This window comes from Siphateles boraxobius, unplaced genomic scaffold (genome assembly GCF_051911475.1).
Source record: "Siphateles boraxobius isolate OS27281-9 unplaced genomic scaffold, OSU_SipBor_1 41, whole genome shotgun sequence".
Taxonomy (NCBI): Eukaryota; Metazoa; Chordata; class Actinopteri; order Cypriniformes; family Leuciscidae; genus Siphateles; species Siphateles boraxobius.
The window spans coordinates 2416974-2430193 of record NW_027509042.1 but is presented as its reverse complement, the minus strand read 5'-3'; the positions used below and the strand labels follow the sequence as shown (position 1 = coordinate 2430193).

The following is a 13220-nucleotide window of genomic DNA, read 5'->3' as shown; positions in this document are numbered from 1 at the left end:
CTCCATAACGTGATGCTGTTTGTGGTGTTATTGCTTCTGAATTGCAGGTGATTACTAAAATATTTTTCCAGATAAAGGTACTGTGACTTTGTTTCTGGTTACCACACCGACACAGAGAGAAAGAGTGAAGAGAGAGAGGGAGGGAGCACAAAAATAGCAGGAAGTAGAGAGGGCAGGCCAGAGAAGAAAAAAATCATCAAGTAACGTGACAAGTTCATCTGAGGATAGTGAGGGAGGGGTGGAGGAAGTGTTTTCATTTTTTTATCTATCTCTCCACCCACCCACCACCTTATTGCTTTTTTTTCTTACTCCGTTTTCTCTTTGTAGGCTATAGTGTTCAGTGCAGCTTTCATTTACATCTTCTCTAAAGGAATTACAATTCTTTGTTGACAGTGTTAATGAACTAAAAGTAGTTGGACTAACAAAACATGAGCTACTTTGGTATGGAAACGCGATGTATAATCAAACTGCATAAAAAAGTCTTTTAATATTATTTGCACCATTACTTTTTGTTGTCATTTTAAAAATCTAAACATAGATTAAACAGGATTTTTAAAAATCTAAACATAGATTAAACAGGATTTTAAAAAACAGCTATATCAAATTATAACTTAAATAGAAGCATTTGCTCTATATATTTATTGTTTTATATTAATTATTAGTTGTATTTATTTATTTTTTATTTTTATTTGTAATATTAATTTGTATTATATTCATATACTTAATTTGAAAGTCTCGTTCTTTTGCCCCTGATCTTATTTAGCATATTCTTCTCTGTGGTCTCAGTGTCATCCTATCTGGCTCAGTTCCTCTAAACATGGTAGACGAGGTACAGATTTGTATGTGGTGTACCACTTAACAGCCAGAAGTAACAAAGAATGAATATGATATGTCAGTATTTTGCATCAGTTCTAGTGAGATTGTAAGGTTAATTTTTCTTCTCCCGATGTAGTTTGGCAAAGCACTGCTCTTTGTTTTGAAGGCCTCAAACGTGTAACTTAGCACAATAGAGAGTAGTTTAGCTTTATAATAACACGATGTTACAGTAAATGGAAAACCCCATGTTTGAATAGCCTCTGAAAACTGTTTATTGAAAGCTATTATGCGAACAAGTTGTATATAAAAAGAAAGACTGGTCATGCACGAACACAAGACAAATAAGGTATAAAAACATGCAAAATCACTAGCCGCCCGTTATATTTGTGGTTTATCTAACAATACTTTGTTTTTTCAAACAAATAAAGTGTTTAATGTCTCATCCAACAGAAACGAAAGACACTTTATAATGGCGGCGGCAGATAAAAGACATGTGCTGGAGGAAAATGAGGATGAGGAGAAGCGAAAGTCAGAGAAAATTACATTATTGCAACACCAGAAAGTAAAAAATGCAAGATGGACATTCAAACAAAAAATAAAATGCTGGAAGTACCTGAGTAAAGAGATTTTTTTTTTTGTCGCAGGACGGCGCGGGAGACTCCCCTTGGGGTAAAGTACAACTCTACGACGATCAAAAAATACAATAAAAACCAGCAGGGAGGAAAAAAGAAGAGGAGAGACCGTTTCCATGTCACTCGCAAGACAAGGGGAAAAGCAGAGAGAGGTGTTCGAGCGAACAGTCCTTCTCACACGAGCCCTTGCCAACGCTGAGCAGATTCAGCTATGCCCTCCTATTCGCCTGCCCACTTCAGCCCCACTGCCAAAAGAGCGAGAACGAGCGAGAGAAAGAAGGAGAGAGAGGTCACAACAGCATGAGAAAGGAAAAGAAAACAAGGCGGCTACTTTTGCTGCCACCTTTCACCATTCATCTGTTGTTGTTGGGTTAGCAGTCAGTCCTCCATGTTTAAGACCTCTATAGGAGTTGGCATGAAATGCAAAACACCGTCACCTGGCTCGGGCCTGAAAGAGGGGAGTGAAACTTGGTCCAAAACCAAGGCGAAATAAGCAAATCTCAACCTATCCCTCAGGAGTGTGTCGTTGCTCAAATGTTGATATGAGGAACATGTACTTACTCAGTCCCAGACAGCGTCAAAGATCTGACACAAGTCCTGAAATAGAGTTAAGTCTCCCCAAAGAAGTCTTTTGTCAGCATTTGGCATCCGTCTTAGGTATTACAAGCCTTTCGATTCCTCTTTTTCAGAAGTCATCGCAGCATCTTTAGCTGTCCTGCAATTGCCTGCATTTTTCATGCAGTATACTTTGAGATTTAATAATAGGCATATGTGTACATCAACTTTTGTTAGTGCCTTTGCAATGTGCATGTTCAAACTGAATCAAAGGTTGAAGTAAGGAAGGTTCGCGATCGTCAGCTTTTCTAGGTAAAACTAAAAATAATAATAATAATAATTCTGAAGAGTCTGAGTCCTCAAAGAGTTCTTGCTGTGCTGAAGCGAGAGGATGGAGTGAGAAAGTTCAACCCGAGACGCCAGGACAAAGAGAGCAAGGCAGTCACTTGTCACAGCACTTGTGATGAAAGTTTGTGTTAACGCTGCTCTGCTCAGCTGTAGAGAAAGCGCGTCCCAGCCAGAACGCTCTGAAATAATCCAGTCACCCTGCCAAAAAGTGTGCCACCCCTTTCCTGACGGGACAGAGATGGTGACAGAGAGGGAGAGAAAGAGTTGCAATCGTCCTTCTTTCAGGCATTGTCATGGGCAGCACAGTGTGTGACGTCAGCGTCCTTTTGTTATTTGTCCATTTATTTCTCACCATACTGTCCTCGTGTTGCATTTTCTCCCACTTTTGCTCTTTTGTTTCTTGACGCCTAACTGGGGGGGAGAGAGAGAGAGAGAGAGAGACAGAGAGAGAGAGAGAGAGAGAGAGAGAGAGAGAGAGAGAGAGACGGATATAAATAAAGCACAAGAGCACAAGTGAATAGAGAAAGAGAAGCTGTCCTTACAAATCTCTCAGTCTGTCTTCCTGCCTTCCGACCCGAGCGCTTGTAAAACTTTCAGCTGTGGCGTCCAGGGCCGGCCTCCATTGGCAGCGGTTCAAGAAGAGGGCTGGCTGCATCTAAAGGAAGATGAGCTTGTGGAGAGAGAGACAGAGAGAGAAAGGGGGTCGGGCTGGTACCCATGAGGAGGGTGCCGGTGCGGACAGTGGGTCAGGGTAAGGGGGGCGGCAGAGGTAATGCATGTCCCAAAAGAAACAGCTCTGGGAGTTCAGACAGGGAGCATGAACCAGAGTAGAAAGAGGACAATCTACATCCCAAAGTTCTCAATAAAACAAAAATTTGGGTAAAAAAAAGAACCTTTCATTGAAGAGTTCAGTGAAACCCTTTTTTTCTTATAGTGTGAAGAACATTTGAAAAATCTAAAGAATCTTTTTTGGAATGAAAAAGGTTCCATGGATGTTAAAGGATCTTTATGGAACCATGAATGCCAATTTTAAAAAAAACTTTATTTTTAAGAGTGCAAGACACAAAACATTATGCATATTCTAAAAAGAACCACTTCTCTTGATGGAACAAGATCTGTGTGTTGCAGGGTTCTGCACTATTTAGATTTGATTTGGTAATCCAGTTCAATTTCTGTTTTTGAAATAAGGATGAAAAAGGGGCACACAGTTGCAATTTCATTGGAATATTATAGAATCAAAATTGATTGAAATTTACAGATATTTATATAACAGACATTTTATTTAGAACAGAAAAAATTGCCAATACAAACATTCAGTGTATTTTGTAATAAAGTCTCCTCTGCTCTTCAAGGCTGCTTTATTTGATGAAAGATACAGTAAAAACAGTAATATTGTGAAATATTAATACAATTTAAAAGCATCAGAAATCATTCTAATATGCTGTTTTGCTGCTCAAAAAACATTTCTGATTATTATCAATGTTGAAAACAGTTGGGCGACAAAGGGCAGCCCTGCCGGAGTCCAACATGCACCGGGAACAAATCTGACTTACTGCCATCAATGCGAACCAAGCTCCTGCTCCGGTCGTACAGGGACCGGACAGCCCTTAGCAAAGGGCCCCGGACCCCATACTCCCAGAGCAGCCTCCACAGGACGCCGCGAGGGACACAGTCGAATGCCTTCTCCAAATCTACAAAGCACATGTGGATTGGTTGGGCAAACTCCCATGAACCCTCCAGCACCCTGGAGAGGGTATAGAGCTGGTCCAGTGTTCCACGACCGGAACGAAAACCACAATGTTCCTCCTGAATCGGAGGTTCTACTATCGGCCGTATTCTCCTCTCCAGTACCCTGGCATAGACTTTTCTGGGAGGCTGAGAAGTGTGATCCCCCTGTAGTTGTAAAACACCCTCTGATCCCCCTTCTTAAAAAGAGGGACTACCACCCCAGTCTGCCAGGCCAAAGGTACTGTCCCCGACCGCCACGCGATGCTGCAGAGGCGTCAGCCAAGACAACCCCACAACATCCAGAGACTTGAGGTACTCAGGGCGGATCTCATCCACCCCCGGTGCCTTGCCACTGAGGAGTTTCTTGACTACCTCGGTGACTTCAGCCAGGGTGATGGAAGAGCCCAGCTCCGAGCCCTCAGCCTCTGCTTCCTCAATGGAAGAAGTGTCTGTGGGGTTGAGGAGATCCTCAAAGTATTCCTTCCACCGTCCGACGACATCCTGAGTTGAGGTCAACAGCTGCCCATCTCCACTGTAAACAGTGTTGGTAGGGCACTGCTTCCCCCTCCTGAGGCGCCAAACGGTTTGCCAGAATCTCTTTGAGGCCAGCCGGTAGTCCTTCTACAGGGCCACAGCCAACTCCTCCCAAGCCTGATTTTTTGCCTCCACAACCACCCGGGCTGCAGTCCGCTTAGCCCGCCGGTATCCATCAGCTGCCTCAGGAGTCCCACAAGCCAGCCAGGCCCGATAGGACTCCTTCAGCTTTACGACATCCCTTACTTCCGGTGTCCTCCACTGGGTTCGGGGATTGCCGCCTCGACAGGCACCGGAGACCTTACGGTCACAGCTCCGAGTGGCCGCGTCGACAATGGAGGTGGAGAACATGGTCCACTCGGACCCAATTTCTCCAGACTCCCTCGGGATATGGTCGAAGCTCCGCCGGAGGTGGGAGTTGAAGATCTCTCTGTCCCCAAATCAATATTTGACGCGATTTGCCCCGTATTCTTGAGCAGAGAACTGTTGATTTCTCCGTCACTTACCGCATCTAGGTTTCCTAATTCCTTCGGATGAGTTTTGCCGCTTCACACAACCAAATGTAACAGCCTCTCACAAGTTAGAAAGAAAACACAAAACCAATCAGTTTAGCGATGTGTGTTCAGGAGGCGGGACTCAGATCTATTAAACGTTTGTGTAATTGGCCATTTTTTGAACGATGACAACCCGAAATGAAAACAAGCCGAAATTAAATAGGAGTAACGAGGCTATTTATAAAATGTAAGGAGTAGAAAGTACAGATAATTGCGTGAAAATGTAAGGAGTAGAAGTAAAAAGTCGGCTGAAAAATAATTACTCAAGTAAAGTATAGATACCCACAATTTCTACTTAAGTAATGTAACGAAGTATTTGTACTTCGTTACTTGACACCTCTGGCTATAAGCAGACCCACACCAGCCCGCCGCCTCTCACCGTGGGCAACTCCAGAGTGGTAAAGAGTCCATATTCTCTCAAGGAGTGTGAGAGAGCCCAAGGTGTGCATGGAGGTGATATCGACTATCTCTAGTCAGTATCTCTCAACCTCACGCACAATCTCAGGCTCCTTCCCCACCAGCGAGGTGACGTTCCACGTCCCTTAAGCTAATTTCCGTGTCAAGGGATCGGGATGTCGAGGCCCCCGCCTTCGACTGCCGCCCGATCCACTTTGCAGCGGCCCCTTACAATCCCTCCTGCAGGTGGTGAGCCCACGGGAAGGCGGCCCCACGTCGCTCCTTCGGGCTGAGCCCGGCCAGACCCCATGGGGAGAAGTCCGGCCACCAGGCGCTCACATACGAGCCCCAACCCCGGGCTTGACTCCAGGGTGGGGCCCCGGCTGCGCCATGCCGGGGGACGTCATGGTCCTTGTTTTTTTATGGATCATTATGGTTTTCGAACCGCTCTTTGTCTGAGCCGTCACCGACATTATAAATGTCTAACTGTCATATTTGATCAATTTAATGCGTCCTTGCTGAATGAAAGTTTTTTTTTTGATCATACTGACCCCTTTTGAACAGTAATGCAGACCAAACTCAGTGCCCAGGAAGCAAAGATGCCAAAGTATGTATCAACTGTCAATTGCCATTGAAATCAATGGGATCGCAGACAGATGTTTCCCTCAGATATATTAGAACCCCATGATTAGGTAAAGCAGTGTTTGAAACAGTGTTTGAACTCTTCAGAAACTCAACCTAATAACGCCTTAGAGTTGCATATTAAACCGCATGTATTTTAACATAGGAAAATTACATATATCAGCATTAAATAAATGTTGTTGGTGTTTATTTTTATCTCAGGGCTCCATTCACCTTCAACACACTCAGTGCTACCTGAGACCCCATCTGACCGTGCAATGGCAAAATGTCTCTGATAGACCGTTAGTCCTGCCTTTTTCTGGGAGATCTCGCCAAATGGCCCCAACTACCTTAATGACAATTAATCTTATCTAACATTCACATAGATAATGCAGAGAACAATATGGCAAAAGAAATCAAAACTGTTTTAAAAACTTTTGATCTGACTCAGCATGTACATGGAGCCACACATAATCGTGGACACACTCTAGATTTACTTATCAGTAAGGGTCTAAACATTTCATCAATTGTTATTAAGGATGTAGCACTGTCTGATCATTTTTGTATTTTCTTTGATATATTGATCTCTCCTGCCATTGAAGCTAGATCTGTGTCTGTCAAGAAGAGATGCTTAAATGAGAACACTAGTGTACTATTTATGAAGGCTATATCTTTAACACCAAGCATATCTGCTGACTCTGTTGATTTTCTCCTTGATTCTTTTAACTCAAAAGTTAAGAGTGTAATTGATGATATTGCTCCTGTGAAAGTCAGGAAGAAGAGTGGCAGACAAAAAGCACCTTGGAGAAACTCAACAGCAGTGCAAAATATGAAAAGACAATGCAGAAAAGCAGAGCGCATGTGGCGGAAGACAAAACTTGTAGTCCATTATAACATCTACAAAGACAGCATCCATGCTTTCAATAAGGAACTAAGCAAAGCTAGACAGACTTTTTTCTCGAATATTATAAACAGCAACATAAACAACACGCGCACTCTTTTTGCTACTGTAGAGAGACTGACAAACCCCCCAAGCCAGATTCCCAGTGAAATGCTCTCAGTGAGAAAGTGCAGTGAGTTTGCTTCTTTCTTCTCTGAGAAAATCAATAATATCAGAAAGGTGATCAGCTCATCCTTGAGTTGCGCTGGGGTCAGGCAGATCAGACTACAGGACGAGAAAGTAGCCACTATGTCTGATTTCGAAGAAATTGATGGCAAAATTTTGGAAGAAACCGTACAGCAACTAAAAACATCAACCTGCGCCCTTGATGCACTTCCCACATCTTTTTTCAAAAATGTGTTACACAGCTTAGAAGCAGATCTCCTAGAAGTGGTAAATGCCTCACTTCTCTCTGGGAGTTTTCCGACCTCCCTGAAAACTGCTGTTGTCAAGCCCCTCCTGAAAAAGAGCAATCTGGATAAGACCATATTAAACAACTATAGACCGATCTCAAATCTTCCTTTCATAGGCAAGATCATTGAAAAAGTTGTCTTCAATCAGCTGAACAAATTCTTAAGCTCGAATGGATACTTTGACCATTTTCAATCTGGTTTCCGACCGCACCACAGTACAGAGACCGCGCTCATAAAGATAATAAATGATATTCGCTTAAATACTGATACAGGCAAATTATCAGTGCTGGTACTACTCGACCTCAGTGCTGCATTTGACACTGTCGATCACAAAATACTTCTTGACAGGCTGGAAAACTGGGTCGGGCTTTCTGGGATAGTCCTAAAATGGTTCAGGTCATACTTAGGAGGCAGAGGTTATTATGTGAGTATAGGAGACCATAAGTCTGAGTGGACATCCATGACATGCGGAGTCCCTCAAGGCTCAATTCTTGCGCCACTCCTATTCAACCTGTACATGCTCCCAATGAGCCAAATAATGAGAAAGAACCAAATCGCTTACCATAGCTATGCAGACGACACACAGCTCTACTTAGCCCTATCGCCTAACGATTACAGCCCCATTGACTCCCTTTGCCAATGCATTGATGAAGTAAACAATTGGATGTGCCAAAACTTTCTTCAGTTAAACAAAGACAAAACTGAAGTCATTGCGTTTGGAAACAAAGATGAAGTTCTCAAGGTGAACGCATACCTTCAGTCTAGGGGTCAAACAACTAAAAATCAAGTCAGGAATCTGGGTGTGTCTCTGGAGTCAGACCTTAGTTTCAGTAGTCATGTCAAAGCAATAACTAAATCAGCATATTATCACCTGAAAAATATTGCAAGAATTAGATGCTTTGTTTCCAGTCAAGACTTAGAAAAACTTGTGCATGCTTTCATCACCAGTAGGGTGGATTATTGTAATGGACTTCTCACTGGCCTTCCCAAAAAGACCATAAGACAGTTGCAGCTCATACAGAACGCTGCTGCTAGGATTCTGAGCAGAACCAGAAAATATGAACACATCACACCAGTCCTCAGGTCTTTACACTGGCTGCCAGTTACATTTAGGATTGATTTTAAAGTATTATTACTGGTATATAAATCATTCAATGGCCTAGGACCTCAATACATTGCAGATATGCTCAGTGAATATAAACCCAACAGATCACTCAGATCATTAGGATCACATCGGCTAGAAATACCAAGGGTTCACTCTAAGCATGGCGAGTCTGCTTTTAGCTACTATGCCAGCCGCAGCTGGAACCAGCTTCCAGAAGAGATCAGATGTGCTCCTACAGTAGTCACATTCAAATCCAGACTCAAAACACATCTGTTTAGCTGTGCATTTACTGAATGAGCACTGTGCCACTGTTCGTCCGACTGTTTGCACTGTATTTTATTTTATGTTTTAATTATTCTGATTTCTGTATTTTATCTTTTATTCTAAACTGTTTTAATTATTCTGATTTCTTTTGATTATTTTAATTTCTTCTATGTAAAGCACTTTGAATTACCATTGTGTATGAAATGTGCTATATAAATAAACTTGCCTTGCCTTGCCTTGCCTAATGGCTGTAGCTGAAGGACGGCTGCTGGGGAAACGTCCTAGGCGTGTTACTGGAGCGCTGGGGTTACGCTGCGGGGTCGAATCGCCTGCTCGCGCCAGCAGCTGAAGGACACGGCCTCTCCGGCAGGAGCCATTACAGTACTAGAGTCCCACCACACTGATGTCATCCTGTGCAACGGAACGCTGAAGCCCCAAAGAGATCCAAAGTTCTGTTCACTTCCCCCTTCTCTGTGCCATGACATTAATCTGAAATAAGGACACAATTAAAGCTACTTCCTATATCGGTAACACAGTACGTGCACTTTCAATGTACTTACAGTGTTCTTACCACAAAAGTAATGAGTAGTGTATGGTAACTACATGGGTTAAGTTAAGGTTTAGGGGTAGTTTCAGGGTTAGTACCTAGTTAGTGTCTATTACTACAACAAGTACATAGTATGTTCATGCGAAACAGGACTGTAAAATAAAGTGCTACCGCTATCGTCACCTGCTTTGCAAGTGTATGATTGGACAAGAGTGGTAACTTTCAAAACAATCCTTGCACATTTTTCATTCACACTTAAAATAACTGAGAAAAAAACTTTGCAAGATGTTTCAGCAGGGATTTCTGTTGTAACATTGTTTGTGCAAGACCTTTCCTGATATGACATTGTAATAGATTTGAGTTTTACATTTTCTAACTAGATTATACACTTTTTATGCAAGGTTGGCAAAAGTATTGATTAAAAGTTTTGAAATAGTTTAAAAAATGTAAAAAGACAAATGGACAGACAGACAGACAGACAGATAGATAGATAGATAGATAGATAGATAGATAGATAGATAGATAGATAGATAGATAGATAGATAGATAGATAGATAGATAGATAGATAGATAGATAGATAGATAGATAGATAGATAGATAGATAGATAGATAGATAGATAGAGCATTATTTTGGGGGTTGCTGGTTGGTTTCTGATCTTTCTTCAATATGTCTATTTAATTTTTTTGCTGATTTTTACCAAATTATCTCTGATAAATTAAATTTGATCACTTGGAAAAGTTATAACACACCTCTCCTGAACAAGCTGATTTTAGGTACCATTCCTGTCTGTAGCACATGCAATTTTTAAGTACATCATGTTGCAGTGCACCTCTTGAAGCAGACTTCAGTTTAAGTAACAACATGTACTATTTATGCATAATTCATCAGCATGAGCATAAGAAACGGTACCTCAAATGCTCCAATATCCACACAACCAATCTTGCATTACAGATCATGTTTCTATTTTTTTTTTTTCGGTGCGATGTCAGAGGTTCCCGAGGGCATTATCACATGATCTTTGAGAGTTGTTCTGGGTAATCAGTCCCTGACAAAACCACACAAGTTTGAGTTAACTGTTCATTGACCAGCTGGTTACAATTTGGCACAGTAATTGCATTGCACAAAAGGGACAGTTGCATTTTAGTTGCATTAGACACTATGTTAAAAGATGATTAAAGGGATAGTTCACACAAAAATGTAATTTCTGTCATTAATTACTCACCCTCATGTTGTTCCAAACCCGTAAGACCTTATGGTTAGGGATTTGAATGAAAACCATCAAATCTAGCGATAAGAATATCTTATGGGATGAGCCAGAAAACTGCACTTTAGAAACTCTGTATACATTTTAAAAAACACTCTGAAAACCTAATGCTGTCACTTTACAACACACTGAAATACCTCAGCAGCATCTTTGCAACACCCTGGCAACCATACAATGCATCACAGTAACATTAGCCACATGTTAAAAAACACTCAGAACTTAAAAGCTGCATAGTAACGCCCTGGTAACCACTCAGAACATTCTACTTACTCCATAGCAACACACTAAAAACACTCCACAACTTGCTCAAAACCTGGCAATTGCTCAGAACATAACATAAGGCACCACATAGCAAAACATTATTATACCTTTTCATCTGTTTAGCAATGTCCTAGTAACCACCTAGAACATCTTAGTAATGGCATATAGCAACACACTAAAAATATCCTAAGAACTGCATAGCAACACACTATACCTTAGCAACTGCATAGCAATGCTCTGGCAACCAACCAGTGCATCCAAGTAACTGCAGACAAACATGCTAAAAACCACTCACACCTTAGTAGCTGCATGGCAACGCCCAGGCAACCACCCAGAACACTTTATTCACCACATAGCAACATGGTAAAAGAGTAGGGCAAGATTTGCATGGGCAATACCACTATAGTTTAAAATCTTTGCTTTCTATACTATTATCCCATTTTCTGGCAGGAGCGATTGCATCAGGGGAATACTCATAAAGGAGATCAGCAGGGCACTTTCATACTGTACTTTCCTCTGTGTGTTTATCTGGTGGTGTATCCTTGACCTATGCATTTGTTTTACAGTGAGACAGTTTCCTGTTGCCTTCTGTTTAGTTTGAGTCACGTTCAGCACACACACACACACACACACACACACACACACACAGACACATCCCTCAGGAGCATGTGCACTCCTCTGACCCACATCTCCATGGGTTGTCCTCATTGTGTGTGATCGTGAAGACAGGATGGTGAGTGTGTGTGTGAGTAATAAACCCACTGGAGTGACGTCATGTCCTTAAGTCACACAGTTGCAGCTGTGTGTACTCCGTTTTTCTGCTAATGCATTATTTAATCTCATCAGTTTCAATAAAATATCTTATATAACTTAAATAAATAAATATACATTTGTACTATAAATCACTGTTAGTCTATACCTAACCTATATAGGTTAAAGAGGAGCATTTCAGCCTTCCAGTTTCATATATAAAATTGTTTATACACAATACTGTACAGTTTCATCATAAACTGCACTGTGTCTTTAAGATCTTGAGCTCCACCTCTGTACTTAACCTCTTTTTCTGATTTCACTGGCCCTCCTTGAGCTCTGAGATCCTGATTCATGAACAGGAAGATGAAGGGAACAGCGCCATCTTGCCACCGGAAGAAGCACTGCAGCCCAGACAGCTTCGTTGAACAGGGGTGAAAAATCGTTCAAAAAGTTGAATCTGGATCAGAATTATCTAGATTTGGAAATCCCATGATTTGCTATCCAGCATCAGGTAATCCATCTTACTTTTGTGCTGGTTTTTCAAAGTAAAATAGGATTGGATCACCCTCATGCAGACACACACTTTTTTTTATATCACTAAATCTGGATTTGGATCAAAATCGGCTACCATTTCACAATGCAGGCTGCTATAAAGAACCAAAGGTAGAAGAGTCCATATGGGTGACTTTAGGCCAGGGTAGGATCGAAGAGGCTAGCAATAGCGAGCTAGCTTTAAAAGCATAATATCCCACCCTCCCTTCAGAGTCTCCAAAGTCTGAAAAGCGTCACGAGACACCGGTAAAATTACCTCATGTCTCAAAGTACAAAACATTACAATAATAATGAACATAAACAACTTACAGAGCTCTAGTCATACCACTTGACTGTTGCAGTTATGACGGTTATGACATGGCATGAACGCAGCATATGCTTGTTGTTTTGGTTTAGAAGGAACTATTAAAGGTGTCTATGTTTGTTTGTGGCGCTCGGTGACTGTGTGTCTACAGCTCTGCAGAGTCTCATGAAATCCTCTGATGGCGTGTAATGTCTGCGCCATGCATGTAAATACATAGACAGGCAAGTAGGACATCCTATCGTTCCATTCAGGCCAAATGCTATGATTTGACGAAAATATTTTGGTCCTGAGACTTCCACAAAAGTTATATGTAATTTTTAAAAATATTTAGACTATCTTCTATTATTGGTTGATATCAGGATGTGAAGAGAGTTTCAACCAGAATAGCAAAAAGTGTATTTGAAAAAACCTACCCTTTAAGTGCTTTTGTTTGAAAAGAAAGAAAACAACATAAACAAACAAACATGCACTTTAAATTTTCAATTTCCTTTAAACAAACAGACCCTTACAGAGGCACTAAAGGGATATGGTGATTGAAAAAAAAAATTGAAATGGGAGAAGAAATATTTTGCGTTCCCCTTAAGAAACTCTGCGTTCATTTGCAACGAAAGTTGAAAGAGAACGCAAATAC

The 13220-nt window shown here is 41.4% G+C and overlaps 2 long non-coding RNA genes across 3 annotated transcripts; one reads left to right on the top strand and one right to left on the bottom strand.

Annotated features, from left to right (window-relative positions):
• The first annotated feature begins 642 nt into the window (after nucleotides 1–642).
• Nucleotides 643–2750, top strand: LOC143706139 (uncharacterized). Of its 2 annotated transcripts, XR_013192939.1 has the most exons (3): nucleotides 652–891; nucleotides 1267–1378; nucleotides 1461–2750. It is a non-coding gene; the product is annotated as an uncharacterized LOC143706139 (long non-coding RNA). The 2 variants fall into 2 exon arrangements; XR_013192938.1 differs by having other exon boundaries at nucleotides 643–891; nucleotides 1267–2750.
• On the bottom strand, nucleotides 1065–3193 carry LOC143706140 (uncharacterized). Its single transcript, XR_013192940.1, has 2 exons — nucleotides 2894–3193; nucleotides 1065–2762 (listed from the first exon to the last, which is right to left on the bottom strand). It is a non-coding gene; the product is annotated as an uncharacterized LOC143706140 (long non-coding RNA).
• Nucleotides 3194–13220: the final 10027 nt, after the last annotated feature.